Source organism: Triticum aestivum, chromosome 7D (genome assembly GCF_018294505.1).
Source record: "Triticum aestivum cultivar Chinese Spring chromosome 7D, IWGSC CS RefSeq v2.1, whole genome shotgun sequence".
In the NCBI taxonomy this organism is placed as follows: domain Eukaryota; kingdom Viridiplantae; phylum Streptophyta; class Magnoliopsida; order Poales; family Poaceae; genus Triticum; species Triticum aestivum.
Genome location: NC_057814.1, coordinates 348,404,959 through 348,414,427, shown reverse-complemented (window position 1 = coordinate 348,414,427; position 9,469 = coordinate 348,404,959).

The window sequence follows — 9,469 nt, the reverse complement described above, 5'->3', positions numbered from 1 at the left end:
GGGCTCGGGCGGCGGCGCGAGGAGATGGGCCGGGAGGGCCCGATCCGGGCTCCCCGGGCCGCGGCGGCGGAGGCGGACGGGAGGACACGTGTCGCGCCCCAATTGGTCGGGCGCGGCGGCGGGATTCGTCCGTCCGGACCGGACACATCTGGCTGCGGAGAGAGGAAGGGTTAGGGTTTTGATCTGCGCGAGAAATCCGAGAGGGAACACATATTTATAGGTAGAGGGAGCTAGGAGACTCCAAATGGAGCGCGGTTCTCGCCCACACGATCGTGATCGAACGACCGAGAGCATGGAGGGGACTTAGAGGGGTTATTGAACTGTTTGGAGGGGGTTTGCTGCAACACACAAAAGGACTTTGCAGTTACCCGGTTAACCGTTGGAGTATCAAACGACCTCCAAATGGAACAAAACTTGACAGGTGGTCTACCGGTGGTATACCAAGGCCACTTGGCAAGACTCGGTCCAATCCGAGAACGTTTAACACCCGCTCACGAAAAGAAACAAGAGGGGTGCGCCGGTGCGTGTGGGGGTGCCGGATTGCAAAACGGACAACGGGGAAAATGCTCGGATACATGAGACGAACACGTATGCAAATGAGATGCACATGATGACATGATATGAGATGCATGACATGAACAAAATGCAAAACGAAAAAAAAACAAACCCGACCACGAAGGGAATATCATAACACATAGCCGAAAATGGCAGGAGTTGGAGTTACAAATATGGAAAGTTACATCCGGGGTGTTACAACACTCCACCACTACGAGAGGATCTCGTCCCGAGATCTAGGACTGAAAGAACTCCGGATATTCGGAACGGAGATGGTCCTTGCGTTCCCAGGTGGCTTCCCGGTCAGAATGGTGCGACCACTTCACTTTCAGGAATTTGATTGACTTGTTGTGAGTCTTGCGCTCAGTTTCTTCAAGAATAGCAACGGGGTGCTCATGATATGACAAATCTTCTTGGAGGTCAATCTCTTCGAAGTTGATGGTGCGCTCGGGCGTCTTGAAGCACTTGTGAAGCTGTGACACGTGGAATACATCGTGCATGTTCACGAAGTTGGAGGGAAGCTCAAGTTGATAGGCGAGGTCGCCTCTTTTGCCAATGATCTTGAAAGGACCCACATATCTAGGGCAAGCTTCCCTTTGATACCGAAGCGACGAGTGCCTTATATTGGAGAGACGCGGAGGTAGACATGGTCTCCGATCTCGAAAGCCAAGTCACGGTGCTCCCTATCATAGTAACTCTTCTGGCGCGATTGCGCGGCTTTGAGATTTTCATGGATGACTTTACACATTTCTTCAGCCTCTGCGATTAAGTCATTGCCAAGAAGTTGGCATTCACCAGTCTCCGACCAATTGAGAGGAGTACGACACTTTCTGCCATAGAGAATCTCGAATGGGGCCTTGCCCGAACTCGCTTGGAAACTGTTGTTGTAGGAGAATTCGGCATATGGAAGACAATCTTCCCACTTCATGCCAAAGGAAATGACACAAGCCCTGAGCATATCTTCAAGGATTTGATTGACTCGCTCGACTTGGCCACTAGTTTGAGGATGGAAAGCTGTGCTGAAGCGAATGTTGGTGCCCATGGCCTTCTGGAAGGAGTCCCAGAACTTAGAAGTGAAGATGCTTCCACGACCTAAAGAAATCAATAGTGGAATGCCGTGCAAGGAGACAATCCTGGAGGTGTATAGCTCTGCCAACTGAGCTACTGTGATAGATTCTTTGATTGGAAGGAAATGAGCCACTTTAGTAAGCTTGTCGATGACAACGAAGATAGCATCATTTCCGCGCTTGGACTTGGGAAATCCAGTCACGAAGTCCATTTCGATATGATCAAACTTCCATTCTGGGATAGCAAGAGGTTGGAGGAGACCAGCTGGTCGTTGGTGTTCTGCTTTCACCCTTCGACAGACATCACATTCGTTCACGAATTGAGCGATTTCTCGCTTCATTCGAGTCCACCGACTGCTTGAGGTCATGGTACATCTTCGTACTTCCAGGATGAATGGAAAGAAGAGAATTGTGCGCCTCGTTCATAATGACTTTCCTTAGATCACCTTTAGGAACCACAATCCGGTCCTCGAAGAATAAAGTGTCTCTGTCATCAATGCGATAGCACTTGTATTTGGAAAGACCCTTGTCGATACCACGTTTCACCTTCTTCACCATGGTATCCAGGAGTTGTGCCTCACGAATTTGATCTTCCAAAGTAGGAGAGACTATGAGGTTGGCAAGAAAGCCTTGAGGAACAACTTGGAGATTCAGCTTGCGGAAAGCTTCACAAAGATCCGGTTGGAATGGCTTGAGAACTAAGCTGTTGCAATAAGCCTTCCTGCTCAAAGCATCTGCAATGACATTGGCCTTGCCTGGAGTATATTCAATACTCGTATTGTACTCTTGAATCATTTCGACCCATCGAGTTTGTCTGAGGTTGAGGTTGGGCTGAGTGAAGATATAATTGAGACTATTGTGATCGGTGAATATGTCCACTTTTCTTCCCAACAAGAGATGTCTCCATGTTATTAATGCATGGACAACTGCCGCCAACTCAAGATCGTGAGTGGGGTAGTTCTTTTCGTTGGGCTTCAACTGATGAGAAGTATAGGCCACAACTTTCTTCTCTTGCATTAACACAGCACCGAGACCTTGAAGAGAAGCATCACAGAAAACTTCGAATGGCTTGGATTCGTCAGGAGGAGTTAATACAGGAGCTGTGACGAGTTTCTCTTTGAGAGTGTTGAAAGCAACGTCACACTCAGGAGTCCAGACATACTTCACATGCTTCTGGAGGAGGTTGGAAAGAGGCTTTGCAATCTTAGAGAAATTCTCAACGAATCTTCGGCAATAGCTTGCAAGACCAAGAAAACTGCGGAGCTGCTTGAGATTCTGAGGAGGTTCCCAATTCACAATTGCAGACACCTTCTCGGGATTAACAGTGATGCCCTTGGCAGAGATGATATGACCAAGGTAAAGAACTTCATCAAGCCAAAACTCACATTTGGAAAACTTCGCATAGAATTGATACTCTCTGAGCTTGTCGAGCACCAATCGCAAATGTTTGGCATGATCCTTCTTATTCTTGGAGAAGACCAAGATATCATCAAGATACACCAGGACGAATTCATTGGTATAGGGGTTGAAGATGAAATTCATCATCCGAGAGAATGTTGGAGGAGCATTGACAAGGCCGAAATACATGACAGTATATTCATAAGAACCAAAGCTTGTTCTGAATGCTGTCTTGGGAATATCTTCTTCATGAATGCGAATCTGATGATAACCCATTCGAAGGTCAAGCTTGGAGAATACTTTAGCACCTTTAAGTTACTCGAATAACTCATTGATGTTGGGAAGTGGATACTTGTTCTTGATTGTCTTCTTGTTCATTGGACAGTAGTCGACACAAAGTCGGTCCGTGCCATCCTTCTTGTGGACAAAAAGAACACCACAACCGCATGGAGATGAACTTGGTCTGATCAAACCCAGACGCTCTTGTTCATCGAGCTGTTTCTTCAATTCCTTCAGCTCCTTGGGTCCAAGCTTGTATGGACGCTTGCAAACGGGTTCAGTGTCGGGCTCAAGATCGATAACGAACTCAACTGGCTGGTGAGGAGGCATACCTGGAAGCTCTTCTGGAAAGACATCTTGATACTCACAAACGACTGGAATTTGAGAAATAGCATCCAACTTGCCCTTCTCATTGAGAGAAAATAACCGAATGGTTTCATCACGAGCGGCATAGATGATAACATCCTCAGAAGAGTGTGTCAATTGAATTTCCCTGGCAGGACAATCAAGTTGAGCCTTGTGCTTAGAAAGCCAGTCCATCCCGAGAATTAGATCAATATCAGAGTCGCCAAGAACAAAAGGTTTAGACAGAAATTTATAGTTGCCCATCTTGATAGAAACATCTAGAATCATTGTGGTAGCCCTCATAGAAGAGCCCGGAGAAACAACTCCCATGGGTTTTTCCAACATTTCTGAAATGAAATCATGCTTTGCAACAAATGATCTTGACATGAAACAATGCGATGCACAAGTATCAAAAAGAACTTTTGCAGGAAAGTCATTAACAGGATGATTACCCATTATCACATCAGTAGATTCCTCCGCTTGAGCTGCATTCATCATGTTCACCTTTGCAGACTTGGGATTATGTTTGACCACTGCATTGCTGGAAGATCTCACAGGACGAGGAGGCGGAAGGCGCCTTTGGTTGAAGCACTTGTTAGCATAGTGACCTTTCTGCTGACACTTGTTGCAAGTCACCTCCGAGAGTGGACGATGATAAGGAGCATTCGACTTTGGAGCTTGATTCTGAGACTTGTTCTGATAGCCAAGGTTGGATGAGTGGGAAGATCCATGGCCACCTTTGTTCTTCTGCTGGAAAGGCTGACGAAACGGAGGAGGAGGAGGCAACCAGAACTTCTGTTGCTTAGCAGCAACTAGTGAGGAAGAAGAAGACTGAACTGCGTCCCTGACTCTCTTCTTAGAAGCCTCACACTTGAGCTGAGCAGCCTCTTGCTTTAGTGCCATATTGTAGAAATCATCATACTTGGTCGGCTCAAAAAGCACGAGAGGTAATTGCAGATCTTCTCTGAGGCCACCTCTGAATTGATAGATCATGCTCTTTTCATCAGGAACGTGTTGCTTAGCGAAGCGAGCGAGTTTCTGAAACTGGGTATTGTATTGATACACGGACATGCTGCCTTGCTTGAGATTGCGGAACTCCTCACGCTTGCTCTCAACAACACTTTGTGGAATGTGGTGAGCTTTGAAGTCTCGGCGGAAATCATCCCAGGTAATCACACGACCTCCTCTGGAATCTTTGTATTGTTGATACCACTCGGCAGCTTGATCCTTGAGTTGAAAAGAAGCGAACTTGACAAAGTCCTCAGGCCTGACATTGCTACATTCAAAATGCTTGTTGATGTCCACGAGCCAATCATCGGCATCTGTGGCCTCGGCACAGCAGCTGAAAGACTTCGGCTGATTTGCGAGGAACTGGTTGAGGGTAGCGAAGTGAGGCTGATTGTTGCCTTGGTCTTGATTTCCTTGATTGCCTTGCCCTTGGGTGCGTTCTTGCAAGAGTTGCAAAATCATCTGAGCATTGGCGTTGGTGGTTGCCATGATAGCTTGCCATGCCTCCGGAGGCGGAGGTGGTGGCGGAGGGTTCGCCTGACTCCCTTCATTGCGTTCCGGATTCTGACGCGTTGGCGGAGCCATCCTGAAGAGGGTGACATCTGTTAGCATCTTGATAGACAAATAGACAAGTTGAATCAACGGATAGAAATTGCAACATATAGTCTTCACAATAAACATTCAAACAAGGATGAACGAATGAATTCCATAGTAAATCATCACACTTCCATTAAGGTGAGAAGCCACTTGATAAAGGGTTGATGAATAAAATAACAAGGTACGACTGGAACAAATAAGTGGTAAGGATTACGCAATCACAAACCAAATATCTGCGGGAAGAAATGCTAAGAGCTACTTGAATCCCACCTATAAACTCCCGAAACTTTCTGGTTATGCAATCTGGTGTTGGGGATACAGGGGACACAAAATATATCACCCAAACTAGCAATCCCTAGATCCAGCTGTATCCATCCGTCAACACATAACCAAGAAACCTTCGGAAATCGTGTACCTCAACCTTCGAAAAGCATCCGTTATACGAGTTATGGCAATACTCCCAAACTCCCGCCCCAGTACTGGGTGGCGTCGAGGTGATCTCACCAACAACTGCATAAAAGAGATTTTCGATGTCGGCGAAACTAAAATTGTGACAACAACACCTCGGAGCTCAACTCCCCTGGACACTGCCACAACCCCTAAATGTCAGGAGGCACCAAGAACAATGTTCTCGTCACAAAACCATCGGAACGTTTCCAAGATACCCGCGTGATCCTAAATTTTTTTTAGTGAAATTTGAGGAGAGGAGAGTCAAAACTTCTACGTCAGGAGGCCTCAGCAGAGCAACGAAGGGACTGAGGAGTAAAAAGAATCCTGGTCTCCGATATATATAATCCTAAGACTCAAAACATTTTTGGTCTAGACTCAACAACGCCAGCGATTCGATCAAGGAGGGGGCTCCTAAGTCGGGGATGGCTCTGATTACCAACTTGTAACGCCCACGATGCGGCTATATCTCCCACGTGTCGAGGCACGACTTAGAGGCATAACCGCATTGTGGTATTGTCGCAAGAAGGGTTATCTTCACACAATCCCATGTAATGAACAAGAATGGGATAACGAGAGTTGTCTTACAATCGCCACCTCACACAATACATAAATTAATTCATACATCATCCAAAATCCACACATAGACCGACTACGGTCAAATCCAAATGAAAAAAAGATAACCCCAAATGCTAGATCCCCGATCGTCCCAACTGGGCTCCACTACCGATCATCAGGAAAAGAAAGTAACGACCACGTTCCTCGTCGAACTCCCACTTGAGCTCGGTTGCGTCACCTGCACTGGCATCATCGGCACCTGCAACTGTTTTGGTAGAATCTGTGAGTCACGAGGACTCAGCAATCTCACACCCGCGAGATCAAGACTATTTAAGCTTATAGGAAAGGATGGTGTAATGAGGTGGAGCTGCAGCAGGCACTAAGCATATATAGTGGCTAACATACGCAAAAGAGAGCGAGAAGAGAAGCAACGCAACGGTCGCGAAGCTAGAAATGATCAAGAAGTGATCCTGAAACTACTTACGTTCATGCATAACTCAAACCATGTTCACTTCCCGGACTCCGCCGAGAAGAGACCATCACAGCTACACACACGGTTGATGTATTTTAATTAAGTCAAGTGTCAAGTTCTCTACAACCGGACATTAACAAATTCCCATCTGCCTCATAACCGCGGGCACGGCTTTCGAAAGATAATACCCTGCAGGGGTGTCCCAAATTAGCCCATTATAAGCTCTCATGGTCAACGAAGGATAAACCTTCTCCCGGGAAGACCCGATCAGTCTCGGAATCCCGGTTTACAAGACATTTCGACAATGGTAAAACAAGACCATCAAAGCCGCCCGAATGTGCCGACAAATCCCGATAGGAGCTGCACATATCTCGTTCTCAGGGCACACCGGATGAGCCAGACGTCGGGTTGGCATAGACCCTGGTTGCCCAGGGGGCGCCGGAAATCGCTCGGTTTGGGCCAGCACTCGAAGGAGCACTGGTCCGGTGGTTTAAATAAAGATGACCCTCGGGCTCGCGTAAACCCAAGGGAAAAAGGCCTAGGTGGAAAATGGTGAAACCAAGATTGGGCCTTGCTGGAGGAGTTTTATTCAAGGCGAACTGTCAAAGGGTCCCATAAATCACCCAACCGCGTAAGGAACGCAAACTCAAGGAACATAATACCGGTATGACGGAAACTAGGGCGGCAAGAGTGGAACAAAACACCAGGCATAAGGCCGAGCCTTCCATCCTTTACCAAATATATAGATGCATTAATTAAATAAGAGATATTGTGATATTCCAAAAATATCCATGTTCCAACATGGAACCAACTTCAACTTCACCTGCAACTACCAACGCTATAAGAAGGGCTGAGCAAAAGCGGTAACTTAGCCAAACAACGGTTTGCTAGGAAAGGATGGTTAGAGGCTTGACATGGCAATATGGGAGGCATGATAAAGCAAGTGGTAGGTAGCGCAGCATAGCAATAGAACGAACAACTCGCAAAGCAAAGATAGAAGTGATTTCGAGGGTATGGTCATCTTGCCTGCAAGGTTCTCAGAGTTGTCGAAAGCTTGATCCTCGTAAGCGTACTCAACAGGTTGCTCGTTCACGAACTTGTCTTCTGGCTCTACCCACAGCAAGAACACAAGCAATGGAACCACAATCAATCACGGGAAATGCCTAAGCAACATGATGCAATACATGCATGATGTGCGAGATGTGATATGCGATGCATATGCGTGCTCCGGAAGAAAAATGATGAACAAGGCAGTAACTTGGCAAACCAAGTATGCCACTGGAAAGATGAGATGATTTTGGTAGAAATCGATATAAAGATCACCGGAAACGGATGCACGGTTTGCACATGACAAGCAAAACAAGAATGACACGATTCTGCGATTAACAGCATGATAACACTTAGACTACATCAAGTAACTATGCTACAGCACCACAACATAGCATCGCCTAGATCACACCATAACAGGTCCAAACAAGCATGGCAAAAGTGCAAAAGATATCAGCTTCACAGACTTAGTGAAATTACTGGACATGGCTGAAATAGCATCAGGTAGCAATGTTCAGAGCAAGCAATCAACATGCTACAGGAACTTAACATAGCAAAACAAGTCACGGCATGAATCTACTAAATGCATAGAACAAAAGTTCCTTACTGACCTTAAGCCAAAAAGGATAAGAAGATATGATGGCACCCATGTAAACACAGCAAGTTTCGTCAACAGGTTTCAGACTTAGCAGAAAACAGAACATGGCGCTAACAGAATTATGAAGGCATGTTTGTGAGCTTGATTCACTCATCACAAAGCAATGCATGACAAAACAAGCATATGTACAGCAAGATGGCATGGTTATAAAGCTAACCATGGCAAAAGCAAGTTCATAGCATGTATGGATCAACTACAACAACCTTGGCAAAATTGAATATCATGTTAACATTCTGCCAGAAACATTTCATAGCAAAAGTAGAGCAAGATTAAGACATGCTATGGCACTCCATAATTGCAAACAGTGGCAGGCATTGATAGAGCATAAAAATATCTACAAAACATCCTTACTGAACATACCCAAAAGAAGCATGGCTCTCTTTATAGCCACATGGATACATGGCAACAAAATAACAGCAGTAACAGACTTAGCAAAAATCCTAAGTCCCTGAAAACAGAAACATCACGAAGCCTAGTTTCCATGATCGTGCTAGTCACCACATAGATTACAAATATACATGGCATACACCTCTGTAAATATGGCATGGCATAGATCAAAATACCTGTAGAGCTCATGCCCAAAAGATGCACACATCAAATGTAGCAAAAATAACAAAACACCAAGTTCTGATAAATAACAGCAGTAAACATCATATAACACTCTTGCACCAGAGATTTGGGCATCAAGATGGACCCAAACGAGCATGGTACAATGGAACAACATGAAGAGCATCTCGAGGCGAACATTTTGATATATCATGAAAGGAAAACAGAGTAGTATGCAATGAGATATTATGCGATGAACATGAGCACATAATGCAATATCCTCGGGACTTGGCAGAAAACGTTAGGGGAAAAAGTCAACCTCTCTTTGGATCTGGATCGGGCAAGCACTCGAACCGAGGCAGCGGGGCGGCTCGCTGGAGTTCTTGCTGGAGAGGGGAGAGGAGGCGCCGGCGGGCGAGGACGGCGGGGACGGCGTCGAGGCGCGGGCACGGGTGAGGACGGGCACGGACGCCGAGGCGTTGGGGAGCGGAC